Source organism: Bombus pyrosoma, linkage group LG13 (genome assembly GCF_014825855.1).
Source record: "Bombus pyrosoma isolate SC7728 linkage group LG13, ASM1482585v1, whole genome shotgun sequence".
Taxonomy (NCBI): domain Eukaryota; kingdom Metazoa; phylum Arthropoda; class Insecta; order Hymenoptera; family Apidae; genus Bombus; species Bombus pyrosoma.
The window spans coordinates 5265679-5282731 of record NC_057782.1 but is presented as its reverse complement, the minus strand read 5'-3'; the positions used below and the strand labels follow the sequence as shown (position 1 = coordinate 5282731).

Genomic DNA, 17053 nt, shown 5'->3' with positions numbered 1-17053 from the left:
TGTTTAGGAAAATTATAAATTTCCTCGGAAGAGAACGGGTAAGAGATAGAAAGCGAGGTAAGATTATCGTCTTCAGCAACTGTTCGCTTTAGAAATGAAACCATGTCTGTTTGTCTGTTTGTAGAAGCAATTAGCATCGTCATCTCGTAGATTGGAAGGATCACGGCGTTGCCCGGCCCGACGTCACGCCTTGCCACAAGCGGCGAATTACAATTACCTAAAACACACAACGAGCAAACGCTGGAAAGCAACAATAACTCGATCTCTAGTTGAACCGTATCTGCGACAGTAATTCGCTAGAAGAGATGTAAAACGTTTAAAATAATCGACGAATAACAACCGTGAATCTTACGGAAGAAAAATGTTCGTTCTTCGAAATACGAAGCTAAAAACATCGAAAAATACGATCTATCAATTTTAAGCATCTCTGTGAATGAAATCGGTGAAGTGGTTGAAGAACGTTACGAATAAATCGATGAGACACCGCCGGCCTCGTAATAAGATGACTACGTTATAACGATCGGCCACTTGGCGTATTATTAATTAACACTTCAATGAGAAAGTCCTACCATTCTGCTTCGATATATCCCCTGTTACCAAGTAGCCCCGATAAGTGCTCCACTGGTCGATAATACAGTCTGGAATGTGCAGAGTTTCAACGTTTTTACTCATTGCATTAGAGAAAGGTTTGTTCTTTCGAGTAACAAGACCGTTGGACTTATTTCTTCGTATTTTTTTGTTAGAGCGGGCAGAGAGAAAAATTTAGGATACCGATAAAATCCGATAGATAAAACTCACGGTTCATCTTGAGTACTTAGCTTAAAGAATTTTTTCACGGTGAGAAAACGACCAAGACCGAGGTAACGAGTGAAGTTTTTCATCGTTACTACCATGAAAAAAGATTTCGCCGAGGAAATAAATACAAATTGTCGGATTACCGAGACTTTTCACGCTGATATGGGACCCCATGCTGTTCACGCGACAACGTTCTCCATTTTCCGAATACTCCGCATAACTTACGGACAAGCTGCTTCATGAAACCCAAATGCGTTCTGGAATGCTTCCTCGGATAATAATAATAATAGAAAAAAATATCCGAAACAAAAGGTCTAATTACAGTGTGAAATTTCAAGAGAAACATTTGCTAATATGTTCGAATATCTCTATTAAAATATGAGACACGTTGCTTAATGTATTCAGCCATTAATGAAGTGGACGTTTAATGGATGTTTTTGTCGTAAAATTGCCTGGGGCGAGTCCGGATTTGCTTTGCGACGGAAAGCGTTAAAAGTTTCGGAAATATTGCATCCGTTCGTAAAAAAGTAACAGAAGAAATGAGACTTCGTTCCAACTTTTATAATGACGAAATAAAAAGCTAGGGGCATAGTCGGAATTGCATGTTCCACCGTTCAGCTGTAATTGTTACGCGCTTACGTCCCTCATAGATCTCACGAAAGTCGCGTAAAATCGTGTTTTCAATGCTCAGTGGGAAAAGAATTTCGTAAACAGTTTTATCTTTCTCCCAGAGCATTCGAACATTAATCGTCCACCTCTGACCTAACATCTACAGCTATCAATTATTCCCACACTATACACTATTATTCAAATTTCCGTTTAACTCGGCGAATATGAGATAACCGTAATCTATGACACGTTTATGGAATGTTAATCGCGATCTCAGCCGTTTATTCGTTTATGACATCTTACATGTGAATCAATTGCAAAGGCACTTACTGCAGAAATTGGAAAATCAATTTGAACCAGATTAATCCTTAATAATCCTTTCCTTTTTAAGGAAATAGATACGCTTCATTGGTGTTTTAAGCTTGAACAAAAAGTTTCATATACGGTTCATTGAAAAAAATAATCGGCTGGTTGGATTCGTGCTTCAAGTTCGCCGCATTTTTGGAACGTTCGAGGCATAGCGGCGTTCGAAGAGCGAGGCATGTTAATTAAATAGCTGGAAAGAGTTTACCAATAACGTGTGGGGGTGTGTGACACGTGGTCTCGATAAAAAAAAAAGTCACCAGGGTTTTTCGACGTTCGGAAATGTGCGGCTCTGACCTATGGCCACGGACTTTCGATCTTTACTTTAATTAAATATTTTCTGCGCGTCAGACCATCGCTTTACCTGCAAACGATCCGTTGCAAGACGAGCCGCAACATCGCCATAGATCACACCACGGTATCCCTTTTTATTCGATCTTTAACTGCTTTATATTACGAAGCATGAAAAGAGAACGATTCACCTTTCCGCACACAGATTCTCTATGTCGTAATAAACCAATATGCTGATTAATAGTACTGATTAATAGAAAGTCTGTGATTCTTGTGGTATATGAGGAATAAAGTAAGAAAAGGATTTAAGGACAGAGGCATGAAGTTACAAGGAGGCATAGGGAAAAAAGAGGAGACGAAAGAGTCGGTATAACGGCGCTGCTAAAAATGTACATCTTAATAGATTAATTAATATAATCTCCGAGAGGGTCGTCTCTTGGCAGACGAACAACTTCGTTCCAGTATGGAAAATGAATATTGTTGAGGTTAATTATAATTGGAAGAAACCTTGGGCAAATATTTCAACTGGTGAATTAAAAAAGGACGAAACGAAGGCAAAGGGAGGAGAGGAGGAACAGGAAGGCAGAAAGTGCTACTTTCTTTGTTTCAAAACCGGGGATATTTCATCGTCTGACAACGTGAAGAACGTGAACTCGTTGAATCTAGAGCGGACATCGTGCTTTCTCTTTTTCTTTTTTCTTTCACCGTCGTTTTATCAATTACCGTAATAATATTTTTTACGCACTTTAAGCGGTCGCTCTCTTTAAAGCGCGTACGATACGCCAATGTCTGGACGTTGGACACGATAATTAAAGCAATTTTACCATTCCGTCGGCCCTCTATTGTGTTTCCATTAATTTAAGTTGCTGCGTATACTTCATTATGCGTAGAAGGAATTTCAGATTATTACATCAATGTAAAGAGGGGACAGAGGATTTTCTGAAAACTTCAACTAAACTCCACTGTCGCCTTCTTCTCAAACTTCTGCGCCACAATGCCCCGATATTAAATGTGGATGAATATTTATGAACAATAATTGTATTTATACAATGTGTCGACGCACACCCGGCCAACCAAGCAGGCGGTCTAATTAAATTCATGCTAATAAGTGTACACATTGAATGGAAAAAAGTTAACTGCTCTTTCTCATATTTGTTTAAGCCGAATTAGAATTGAAGATTATATAAAAGTCTAACGCGTGAATAAAAGTGGTTCGACTTGTTTGATTCGCTGGGACGAAGAAGAAGGGGAAATTATGGTCGTTCAAACACGAGACGTGCAGACTCAGTGCCAAGACAATGCGTAAGTTATTTATACAACCTCCAGACGCCACCCTCGTTCATGGCAGTTAATTATACGTCTCCGAGGATGTAATCAAGCACTCTTTTCAAAAGTTGTTCCACTCGCTTAGCGCTCCAAGATAAATCGATATCAACGACTCGCGGTAAACGGCACGATTAGCGGCTAAACGATTCTGCATTTACTCTAAACATCTAGACATATTCGTGCGATCAATCAGCGAGATCTTGTTGCTCAACATCGAACACAGAGCAGAGCATGTTCGAATTTTCGGGTGGATGCGAATGACGAATTACAGCAACGGGGGGCAGCAACGAAGGCGTACAAACTGTGTTTTCGTATGCACAAAGCACTCGAGTCGGCAAAGGTTTTGCCGACCATACGTGCGACAACCACCCTAAATTGCTTCAACCCCTTCTAAGTTTCATTATCTCCGCTGTCTGAGGAGTTTCTTCTATTACATTTCACGCTGCTAATAATTACACGATCCCACGTCGACGTTATCCAACGGTAAGGACAAAAAAAAAACGCAATTAGCAACTCCCCCTTGTTTTTCACTTTCAGCGACCATTAAATAAAATGACGGGAAAAGGAAAGAGGACGAAGAAACGGATAGCCGTATAACGAATACGATGGATGACGAAAGAAGAAACAATAAGCTTCCAACCAGACAATTATCGGAACCCTTTCGTGCAGAATCATTTCCAACTTCCATCGAGTCGAGACCCACGATCGCTGGAAATAATTCGAACTTTCATCAACAAAGAATCCAATCAGCGGAGACAAATGTTCGAGTGGTATGGCAAAAATTAAAAAGGATAAAGAGGAAGACTCGTGAAAACTTCGGCAGGTACTCGAGGCCAAATTGACACCTACGATCCGACAGAAGAGGAGGAAGTGCCGTTGAGGTAAATTGAGGGCTCGATGGGAGGGCGGTCGGGGGTGGAGTGCTAGCAGGCTTCTTCGAGGGGTTGGCGAGGGTTCGTAAGCAGAAGGGAGGAAGAAAAAAGGAAAGAAAAGGAGGGAAGGGAGAGAAAAAAAAATAGAGGAGAAGAAAAAGGAAGGTGGAGGCCCATTACCGGTGAGCGTGTGTCTCGAAACCGCCTAAAGCGGATCTAAAAGAGAGTAAAAAAGAAGCGACGCTCGCATGTCTCATTGCAATCTGCAAATATTGAGAATGTTTTCCGGCATTGCAGAGAATCCCGGGGAGAGCGCGCGCGCGCTCCTTCACCACGCTTCCAACCAATTGCGATTATCTGACAGAGATACCACCGGGTGGATCCATCGTTTCGCTCGTATAATCCGACTTGACTACGTCTATACGTATAGCGCACGCGGAATTAGGTGTTCTCGTGTCCCGTGATACATGGAACAAAAAAGATTAGCTAATGGCATTTCCATCGGCCCACTATTTCTCTACCGTTCTCTAGTCTTCTTTTATCGACTCTAGACAATTCTCGATCCGTTTCGAGCGTTATTGCCTCATTCTCAGTCTAAAATTTCGTTCCCCTAAAGCATACACGCGAGGTATATTACGTAAACTATCAATAACTTATCTCTGTCAAGTTACGTTACAACCAGCGTGAAAAATGTAGTTCCCCTTGCAGAAGGGGTGCAGCAATTAAGATCGTAAAGCGATAACTTGCCGAAGCAAACGACAAAGATACGTAATGGAACAAAAGTCATGCTGAACCCTTCCAGCGTTTCGTACCCTCGACTGATTCCGCTACGCCGTCATTACGGTATCGGCCGTGTCCGTTGGTAAAGAAGAACAATTAAAATATGACAATCGTTAGATTTAATTATCGGGACAAAGGGCAGCGGGTAACCCTCCGATTGTCGGGCAAGACTGCTGCGCGCAGCTGAAAACTTGAAAGACATTTAAAAGCGCGGCTAAAAGGATGGAAGGGTGGCGCCTTCTCACGCCTGATTTCGCCGTCATCCGACTCAAACCTCTCTCTCCTCGCCAAGGTATTATTAAGTACAGGGCATAACAATCAAAGGACGAATCTTCCGAATCATTTATAACAGGCGTTATGGTAATAACAATTATCGCGACTGCCTCTCATCCTCGTCCAGCCCCGTGGAAGATTCTTCTCGACAACTTCTTGTCCCTCCGAAAACATCGAGTCGACAAAAAGAAAAAAAGAAGAAGAAGAAGAAGAAGAAAGAATGTGGTATTTATGACGCCGTCATTTTGTCTTTGTCTCGTTCTTTCGCTGCACCATCGGCCGACTTAATCGCGACACGGGGATGGAAATAGATCGTATATCCACGATACTATAATTATTTTGGTCGTATCGATAGCCAGCTGTGTCATTCTCGTAGGGGTGAGTTGATATTGTTATTTAAAAATACAGCTGGCAATTGTAAAACTTGCGTGACATGTCTATAAGAAGAAGCAATCAGAGATACTAACTCGTGACATTTATAATTAGAGAGCGGCTCGAAAGGGAATGCAATGCGAAAGTGTCAATAAATGAGAAGTCAATTTGAATATTTCAATCTCCTCGCGTTACGTACCGTGGGCGATACATTTTTACGTTTAAATATAGAATGCATTAGAAACGTAGCATGGTACGAAATGCAAGGATCGATCAAACATTTTTATTATTTAGGCTGAAGATTAACATCGGAATGAATAGTAACGTTAAACGATTGTTTTAATTTTTTCCAACATCGAAGCGAGATTTACGAGTATACTTTTCATGTTGCTCTTCAAACTTTTCCTCCCTTACATTTACCGTTCTTCTTCAACAGAGTATATTTTACTGCTGGAAAAACTTTCCACCCTTACGAAGGAATTTCATACGAAACAGGTTTACTTCGTTAAAGAAAAAATAAAATGAAAAGTAGAGAAGGCATCGCGATAACCTTCTTCGACTTTAACGTATCACCCGTAATCAGTGTCTATGTGGGATATAATTATCTCGTAAAGTTAAAATATTCACAAAGCGAAATAGGGGAAGTCCACCGTGGAAAACTAGTTTACTGGAAGCCGAGCGAAATTACACGATTTAAGCTCGTCGTCGTCGCAGCCGCGAGAAAGACGGAAACACCAGTCTTCCGGCAATGTGAACAAGACGTCGCCAATGTTATTTTCCAGCGTCACACCAGGTTAATCATCCCCCAAAGTTACGGAAACGACATGACTGACGGGCAAACAGGATCGTCGTCGCTCTTGCGCCTAAGTTTCCCTCGCGGTGCAGCGTTAAAGCACGACAAAACACGCTTAAAAAACTTTTTAAATTTAACCCCATCCTCGACCAACTTCTTCCACCGAAGGACGTGGAAAAATGTGAATGCAGTATATACAAGGTGTCGAACACGTCAGACAAGTCTCGTAAAGAAAATCTGTTCAGAAACCGAGGAAAATTACACCAAATTGATTTCTCTGCAGACTTTACATACCACTGTCTTATATATAGCTTTGAATTTCATTGGCCAATGTTGCTTCGACTGTTTTTATATTTTCGATTTGTTTCTTTACGCTCTTAAATTTATTTATTCACATTTTAGGCCTGTTTGCATAAAATTTCAGATACCTTCAAATAATGCGCGTTGAGTATCATTGCTATTATAGGTGGTAGATATTTTCAAAAATCTAATATATTTTACAATCGATTTGCCATTGAACGAAAGTCATAAAGGCACAGCCGATTCTAACTAGCAACGGATCGAATGGAAGCGGATCGAGGGGTATAAAAGATTGAACAAAGTTCGGTTGCCGTTTTGTTTCGTAAAACGCAGAGAAAGTAGTAGCGGGAGGATCATTGAAAGTTGCAGAAAACGGCGTAAACGCAAAACGGTTACGTCTGGGGGCAGAAATAGCCGAGTGGAGCCACAATGACTGGCGCGAGAAGAGGGGAGGTTTGCCGCGATTCGGAGTTTTGCCTCGATTTGTATCGAAAAGGGAGACGGCGATGTGAAGTTTTCCAATTAAACGCGGATTATATCGCTTTGTCTCGGTATTGAAAATACATCGATACTCCGGTGGCGGCCAGTCCTGTACCTGTATAGAGGGGCTAACCCCCGGCAACCGGTCTGTCGCACATAATCGTCCAGGCACGAGTTGAATCTTTCTCTCCGACCAGAATCATCGAAACTTCGGTCAACAACGACTCGGCGATATCTCGATGTATCACGAAGCAGACGAGAAGCGGGATTACCCCTAGCCTTTCCCCCCTTTTTTTTCCTTCCACCTCGTTTTCCCTTCGGCGATTGTTTAAACCGTCTGCCGGCTGCCGCCTAGCCCGCTCCGATTCCACGTGGAACGATTGTACGCGAAAGAGAATGTGAAAATTTCAAGCAGGCTTGCACACTTGTACACACCATCCGCGATACGCGATGTTTGCCGAAGTTCAACCAAAACGGCCTACGCTCTGTCAACCCTGAATCCGATTAAACATTCTGCCCCTCCCCCCACCACCATCTATTCAAGAAATTTTCAATCTTTCTTGACGATTTATTACACGACGACCGATATCGATCGTTATATAGCGCTAGTACAGAGACGTATAACAGAATCGTACACGTTACGTAATCTATAGAAGAAGCAAAAAAATGGAAGAGTGTCGTTGGAAATTTTTGCTACGCGAATAGACTGTTTCGTTTCGTTGGGACGAGAAACAGCGGAGAAACGATGCGATTTGAATTCGATATAGAAATACAAGACTCCTATGGTTCGGCTAGTGATCTGTAAATACATCGACTGGATTGGATCGGTCCCTATCAACCTAACTCCCTGTCTACCAGCAACTTTCGTACTTTTCCAAACTTGCTCCCTTGGAAAAAAGCTTTCGGTCCTGTTTTCGTGTAATAGCCACTCGCCGAACTGCGTAGCGGTTTGCAACGAATTCCCGTTTCCACGTTTCGCTTGCGAGCGATTCGCCAGGATCCGCGGAAAAATATTAATCACTCGGTTACCACCGAGGCAAATCATCTCGAGAGAGCTATTTCATTTCTACGAACACGATCGGAAACGACTAGCAACTTTTAATAAACCACGGTTCGGCTTCGTTTTCTTCGCCTCTTTCTCTTTCGTACGAAGATTAACGACTTTGCCGAGGAAGCAATCGCGCGGAGGTGAAAACGAGCGTATGCAGGCACGCGTATGAACACTATCGATTCCTGAAATTATGGCACTGGGTCAAAGAGGGGTGAAACGATGCCGGGGGCGCAAAGAGGAGAGAGCAGCATCATCGAGCATACTCAGACAGGGAGAAGCGTCGAGGGTGGACTTTTTGTTCTGAAAAGGATGAAATGATCCTCTTTAAGAATCGGCCGTACGCAAATAAAACGCTTTAACGGGTCCGTTTACCCGGCTACGATCTAATAATACGTTTTCAAACGCACGAAAATATTCGAGTTGCCTGGCAACGTTGAAAAAAGCTAAAACGGAAGAAGAGAGGGAGGGAAAAAAAAGGAGAAGACCTAAACGCAACAGGAACGAGAACGGAAAAATGGCTCCCCTTTTATGCTTTCGATTTCCAAGCTGTACAGGAACACCCTCCAATAGCAAGCGGGCAAGCAGGCAGGCAAAAGATATTAAAACAATCGGGCGTTGTAGGGACCTCCCGCCCCCTCCACTTCGGTTCCCTTTAAAATTTGCAAATACACGAGTGAAGTGCGAATTTATTCGTCGGTCTCTAACCGCGCGGCTTCTCTTCACGCGGCTCAAACTCGGTTCAACGCCGTGAGCCGTTTGCGGCTGCCGCGAAATGGAAAAACGGGTTTTCCTTCTCTCCCGGAGAGGAGAGAAACGACTGCGTGCCGCGAGAGGGATTAGCATAGCCCCCTCATTAAAATACAAACACAATTCCATCGGCCCGTACAGCCACCCACCCCCGCCTGCACCCACCAATCTCAAATACCAACCCGATTCTACAGCCGGTTCAACGTCCCTTTCTCTTTCACTATCTGCTTTCTTTCTCCCTGACTGCTTTCCTTCCCTCATAGTATTGCGCCTCCAAGAACTTTTAATCCATATTCGTTAAGTCTCCTCCAGCAACTCTGACATTCACGCTGGCTTATTATTTTGTTAAAGGTATAAAAGACAACAGTATGCAGGGAATGGTAGATCGAGATTTTTGTCGTCATTTCTGGAAATTGAATTGGAAAACCACGTGAATTAACAGAGGCAAAGAGAGAGAGAAAGAGAGAGAGAGAGAGAGAGAAGTAGGATACGTGAAAAGAGTTGGGCAAAGAAAGAAAAACAAGCTGCCTAAGAGCAAAAGACGATGAAAACGACGTTTCTTCCGCATGGTCGATCGGCACATGCAAATGCTCTCTAGCGTCGCGCTACCCTTAAACTTACTGCGATATTTCCCGTCCAATTCGGTCCCATTGTTTTTACTTTCGCAGCGTTCCCATATCTGATTTTTACGAAGGGTGCATCGCACATACCGGTAGCTTCGCTAATAAAAGTTGTCTGTATGGTAAAGCCATAACGTTTCTCCAGCAATGAAAAGCAACAAACACGAAGCACACTGAAGGGAAAAAACCAAACAAAATCTGTACTCGTAGAATAACCACGAAATGTTTCGCGAAATGAGATTCAAAGAAGAGTAAAAAACCTCTATTCTAGAAACACGACGAAAACGCAGCCATCGCTTGGAGGGAGCAAAAAACACGAAAAAAAAAAAAAAAAAATAGTCGTTGCAACGTCAGCAATTAGGAAAACTGGATGGGTAGATCGACGGTCTCTAGGGGTGGTTAAACCTTATTGACCAGAAAAAGAAAAGTAGCCGTAAACAACCCTCCTAAATACCCCCGACCTCTTATTGGCCTATAGTCATCGGTTTAACCATTGCTGTAACGACCCTCGCTTGTTTACTGATCGGGGATACCCTTACGTGATTGAAGCATCTACCATGCCGTGAACTAACAAATCTACTTGCTAACTACTCCTTCCTGATTTACCTCGAAACACATGAAGTTTTCTCTCTACGTCCACGATGAATTTTTCTAGGTTTAAGATCGATTTCTGCAACGAGAGTAAAAGCTCGACAAGATAGTTCGATGAAAAGAAAATCGCGTGAACGAACGTGTAGAAAGGGCAAACATAATATCAAGCTTGATACGCGAGAATTCCCTGTACTCCGTAAATACCGACGAATCTACCTTGGAAATTGTTAAAAGCTACACACCCCTCCCTGCCACAGGTTGGAATATTTTCAACGCAAACAACCCGTTACCAGCACTAATCGTAGGAGAAGCTTATACCGAGCCGTGGCACTTCTTTGAAGGGCTTTAGATGAGTGTAGGCCTTGCCAAATACAGAATCCGTTTGACCGTCAAACGTACAAACCAGAAAGCTTTTATCCTTTCTACCCTCGACTCATACCGCCGCCTAGAGGAGCTTCTTCAACCCCTTCGAATCTTTGTCCCGAAAGAGGGAAATATTTACAAATATTTCGCAACTATAAAACCGGTTCACGCTTCTATCGCCTTTCAAGAGCTGGCACATCCACGTTTTTACGTTCTCCTTCTGTTGTCTTTTCGTTTCGAAGCTTTCTCTTCGTTTACATTTCCACCTGTGTCGAAATGAAATTTTTACACACATTTTTTCCCACTTGTTCCCACCAAATTGCCAAATTTCAACTTGTTCTTCGGATTGTTACGTTTTCGCTGAATCGAACGATGGGTGTGTACGTTAAATGCGACGATTATCAAAGATATAAGGACGAAAAGGGAGGCGAAACTCGATTTCAGTCTTTATCGATCTCTTTATGGAGTATTCACCGCGTTGATACATATGCAGACTCGATATCTTTGGTAGTTATTCTTTCCTGGCTTACCAAGGAGAAAGATAAGGAAAAACCCGCCAGTAATTTGAACCTAAAGGAAGCCACCGATAAAGCTTTGATGTCTTCGTTAAACGTTCGAGCTATTTTCGTTCGCAATGAGTGACGCCAGGGTATTTCAATTCCAGATTTACATATTTTTCACGAGCGACTCTTATGGAATAAATCTAAACCTCGATTAGTATGAGAGATCGGGAAATGCAGGGGAATGATGAGAACTCGTTGTTGAAGGGCAGTAGGGTGTGGCTAACGGTCGAGTAAATGAAGGGTCACATTACGAGTTAACGTTCAGCTGTTACGTTCGTGTGATTCGCCTAATTGTTCGGCCCTAGAGAATCCGAAATAACCTTTGTTTCGTACACGGAATACGACGATATACGATTATACAAGCTGAATATATTTCTGAGAAGAAAGAAACTAGGTGCAACCAACCCTTGAAGCTTCGCAAAGCTCCATTAGTAGCTTAATAGAAACGTTTAAAACATTCGCGCACTTGAAAGCTTTGTCAACCTACACTCTCGGTCGATCAAAAAATATGCCAAGCTGAATATGTTTTTATCGATTTGCGTGAAAAAGATTCTACGACCCAGTGATTCTATAAAAAAGAAACAAAGACATGGAGGTTAGTGAAAAAGCTGCACGGGAAGATTGAGAAGAATGAAGGAACGGTTCAAGTCGGTGGAGTTCGCGTGTCGATACAGAAAAAAAAAGAAGATGTAACGTAGGTAGGACTGTCGGGACAGGAAGCTAAAGAGGGCGGTTAACAGGAGCTTCGGGGCAATAAGCGACTCTACAAGCTTTGGGAGGCGACGAGAGATGACCGCACAGGAAAAGCCGCACTGGTCAGCAGAAACAGCTCGCAAAAACACGGTCGGCCAGCCTCTTCTCTGCCCCACAGCAGCAGCAACCCCAGGGAAAGCTCCACCGACCAACCACCCACACCTAAACCCTACTCCCACCATTGCTAGTGGCTCTTCCCCTCCTCCTCGTTCTTCGTCGTTTCCTCGCTCCTTTCCGCGCCAGCTACCGCCACACGTTAAGGGTTGCTTAGGTAGTTGGTACAGGGGTAGAGAAGAGAACGAAGTGGAGGAGTTGGAGGGGTTTGCTCGGTGGCAAGATTACGGCGAAGTTGCGCTCATTTAAATAATGCGCACAATAAAGTATGCAATGGCTAAGAGTAGGGGGGTTGGCCTGGGTTCCGTTAGCGCTCGATGTTCCTGTTTCAGGGTAGAAGGGATGGCGCTCCCGGGTGCAGTCACGTACTCTTGAAGAAGGAACGACTGGGAATCCGGGCATACGTACACGCACAAATGTTTGAACATGAAAGTTTACGCGTCCACGATTAGATTTAGAATAGATATGATCTACTAAAAATAAAATATGAATTTTTTTACTTAGAATTTTCATGAAACAGATTGAGAAAATAATTCTTCTTTTTCCTCCGAGGCAATGGAATCAATAGACAGATAGTCTCTTGAAATGATTCTTTTGTAAAGTTTGCATACAAGTTGCAAGCATGCGTGAGATTACTTTCACGTGGAGCAAAGCTCCTATCGCGTATGTATCAGAGGGGTGAGTTGGAGCGTTCCGCCCTAGAGGTTTTGCCGATCGATTGCGATTCCCAAGGTCATCTAAGTTTTCCGACCATGGACATTGCGTGGAATGACCTGCTTCGATAGGTTACAGGGATTTCGGAATAAATCCCTCCTAGTCGAAGCAAAAGTTTTTTTTCGACGGTAATCTTGCATCTCCGACACCCTAAACTCGCTTTCTTTTTCTTCCCTCCCTGCCTCGTATCCCGAAATGTGATCGTTCGTCAGGATGAAATCGAGTATGCTAAAAATGATTTTACGCGTTGATTTTTTTCTCCTGCCAGCCTCGACGTAACACTCGTCTGGTGATTTTCCACTTTTAAAGACAAAAGTTGAACGATCCGTTCACGTTCGGCCAACGTAACGAAAGAAACACGAGAAAAGAAATTTATAAAGTTTAAGAAATAGTTTGTTAAAGTTCCGGAAGAATGAAAAATATACTTGTAGTTTTCTACGTGAATAGTAATCGATTCTATTTGAAAATGTTGAAGAAAAAAGAGCGAGAGGAATGCCAAAGATGAGAATAGTAAATAAGATATTCGAGTAATAGGGGTGCTCTTTCTTCACTACTGTACCCATTCCGTCGGTGTGTCTTATGAGAATAAAGAGGGAGGCGCGAGGATGAATGTAATGAAAAACTGGGGCTGCTTAAATAAAATAAAGCTTGTCGGCATATTATTGGCGGGAGGGTTGCACTTTATCTTCTTTCCGTCCTGATCTCCTCCTCTGTCCCTCGTACTTCATTTTTTCAGTTTATTCTTCATCCGAGAAGTCTTTCATTTGCTCGATAACGTTATATTTCGCGAGCAGAGTTTTAACGATGCAAATACTACCGGGCTGTTTCATAAACGTCACATTTTTATCCTGACCACTCAATTATGTAACAAGAAGAAATGTACACTGGAGCATTGCCAGCTAACCGTACACGATCCACTTTGCCGTAGACTATGTTAAACGACAACTAATTCGACGCTAGGCGTTGAAACTTTTAGGCGACATCCCCGAACGTAAATGCCACAAATACTAATCATATCGCAGCATTACCGAGAGACACGAATTTATCTGTTACAATGTCTATGATGACATAATTGAGACTCTGACTTCACCCCCTTCGTTACGCAATGGTTTCTCCCTGTTTCTCCGTATCCCCAACAGACTGACTCGACAAAAATGACAAATAGCATGGCAAAGGAGGCGTCTAATTTACATATCCACTAATCTCTGCCTCTCTTCGCGTCTTCGGCTCTAATTCCACGCTAATTCGCTACCCTACAGGAAAACGACGATGAGATTGTTCGAATCCCCTAGCATCTTTTTCATCGCGTACAGACCTTCGCTGCTCGCTTCGCTTCTCGAAGATACATAAGCGAAGGTAATTCTAACATTAATTTGACTTTTTTAATCGGATTCTGTGGTCGGAAGCACGGGCAGAATTTTAAGTGATAAACGTAGGACGTAACTGTCGAATAATCAAGAACAGATTGTAATATTATAGATATATACGCCGTGCGATGATACTCAGAACGAAAGCAGCTAAGTAGCTGTTTCACTTTCAAAGCGAAATTAACGATATCAATCTAATTGGGTATCAATTAAACTCGAATCAGTATGCCGTTTCATCTATGCTTCGTCCTAATGAAGGATGTAACAGCACCGCCCTATAAACATTCTGAGATTGTGCAGGTGCTGTCCTTGATTTATGACAGGCAATTAGAATCTGACTACCTTATTTGCCGTCGTTGCCACTAAGAAGTGCCGCCAGCATGTGAATACGACGCATCCTAATCTATGCTCGAAACCCTAATTTTGAACGGCCGCCAGATGTTGTACGACGAAGAAAGGAAATCTAAAATATAAATATAGCGTTTAGAATCGTGTCGCATTTACATAAATAAGACATTAGAAGAAATTATCGACATGGATTACGTAAATAATTGATTCATGCATAATTAGAAACAAAAATGTCAAGCGATTAATAATCGACGAGCAACGAAGTGAATGTCTACTTCCAACGATAAATAATTTAAAGTATGTGCGCAATTAATAATGTAAATCGCGTAATGAGACTATACTGTAAACTGATTATAGAATGCAAGGGTGAAGTCGATGTCGGAAGGAGACAAATGAAGAGAGATGGTTTGCGGAAACTGGAAATGCAATATTCCGTGAGACCCGTCACCAGAGGGATCGTAAAATAAATAGATATACGCGATTAGAGTTCTTTAGCTAATTTGAGAATTCTGTCACTATTACTTAATGATAGTTACAGTTGTTGTTAATGGACACTAATTCTGTACTTGAGAGAGTTATACATAAACGATGTTTAACTTGCTTTAAAAATCGTAAAGCGTTTAAATATATTTATAAAAAGATTCCTTCTTTTACCTTTTATACATTTTCCTTTCCTTTCTTTGCTATTCGTTCATACGTGCAACTGAATATCATACTACTGCGTAATAAACATATTTCAAAGAATTGGAATTTTTTATCTATAAAAGAGGATTTGAATCAGCCAGACTATAATAGAATTAAATACCGATGACAAATTGCCTGGAAGAGTGACCCGCAGTGCGAAACACGTCAACGATAACGATTAAGAAAATCACTGGATTCTAAATTATCTCTAAATTCTATCAGCATCGTTGAACAGTGCTTGGACGAATCGAAGAATGCTAAGCTAATTCTGTAGATCCACCCCTTTGCTCTCGGGTAATATTCAACGAGAGAAAAAACAGCGTGCTTCGATAAATTCATCTCTGCGGAACAAGTGATTGTTTTCCCAATGAGCCTGATAAGGACAGAGGCGGAAATGAGTAAAAGGGGAAATAACCCGACGGAAAGCTGCGAGAATGGCAGAAGGAGTAAGAGAAGGAGGTGGAGACGACGGAGTATAGGAGGACTTCGGGGAGAGATGGCCTGGCGTTCATCGGACATTTATCCAATTAACCGATTCGAGTTGAGTAACCGGGGGTCAGGAGATCGTTCGGATACCTATATAGACGATGCACACGCTCCGGTGCTCGAGTATACCAATAATAGATACGCGTCCGTATAGAAAACGAGGAAGCTTGGTTACGTAATGTCGAATGTTGATCTGTTATGTTTAATTACGGAAACTGATATTGACGGGTCGGTATGTAAAGGATAGAAAAGGAAGAATCGTTAGATCGAAGAGGACGGAGGGTGAGATCGGCGCTAGATGCTTGTTCGTAAAGTCACCCCTTTCTCTGCGTGGGGTTAACTCTGAAAAGGGGTCCGGGAACGGAGGAGAACTACTGAGGCGCTTGGGCACTGTCGAACGAAATGGCCAGCAATATTGTCGTCGTGGTTCGGGGGATTTGCGTGGGGCAGATCGAGGAAGAGCAGAGAAAGGGCTCCGAGTGACATGGGAAATTAATTATACGCTCCTGAAAATCCTGACCTCCGCCTGAACGCTAAAACAGATCATTGTCTATCTTCATTCCTCATGTACCTTTATCTACGATAATATACGCGTTCGTTCATACGGCTTATTTTTTCATCCTATTAAATTTTTTAAGCATTGCTTGTTAATATTAATAAAATTATGAACAATCAGTTAGAAAACTTCGACGTTGAATTCGATATTATATCAAACTTTCATTTTTCGACTACCGTTTTACATTGGTATACGTTGCGAGTTCAAAAATTTATTAATGAAATTAATTGAAATTAAGCAGATATGTTGAAAAATAAATTGCCGTGCAAATATATATGTAATAAATTACATGTTGCATTAAAAAGAAACAAGCACTGTTGCGCATATACAGTAACATGTAGTATATCGAAATAAATTTGTAAATTTATAATTACACTGCGGATTTTTATGCGTTTATGAGAAATGTAAAGTTGCAGAAATGCATTCAATGTGATGTATCTATTCCTCATAATATTAAATAGGTATTCAGGTAGATAAGTACTTGCATTCGTAAGAATATAGATTTGCATAAATATCCGTAGTGAAGTTATAATAAATGAAATATTGTAGACATATTCTAATATGACGCAGAATTTCTTCATTGCACACAGTGTACGAATGTATCGATATCGTGAGAAATAGAAATAAAGATAGACTGAAACTCACGGAACAGCAACCCTGAAAGTACATCCGGGGATCCATTATCCAGATCTTGGAATTAAACTGCCCGAAACGACCATAAGATTTGTGTTTAGTCTTTTGTATAGAAGTAATCTGCTTCAATAGTTGTCGTTCTAACACTTTCATATTCATTCTGTAGCTGAATTATCTACGACAGAGAATAAAAAACAAATATTACATTT

At 41.8% G+C, this 17053-nt stretch overlaps 1 protein-coding gene across 2 annotated transcripts in view; it reads right to left on the bottom strand.

Moving 5' to 3' along the window:
• Nucleotides 1-17053, bottom strand: part of LOC122574326 (forkhead box protein P1-like) — a 247811-nt gene that overhangs the window by 230626 nt on the left and 132 nt on the right. The window contains exon 2 of one of the 2 annotated variants that reach the window (XM_043741795.1): nucleotides 16857-17019. The gene's annotated coding sequence lies outside the window, so the exon portion shown is untranslated. Of the gene's footprint in view, nucleotides 1-16856; nucleotides 17020-17053 lie in introns of those variants that run through there. The other variant, XM_043741801.1, reaches the window with a different exon arrangement.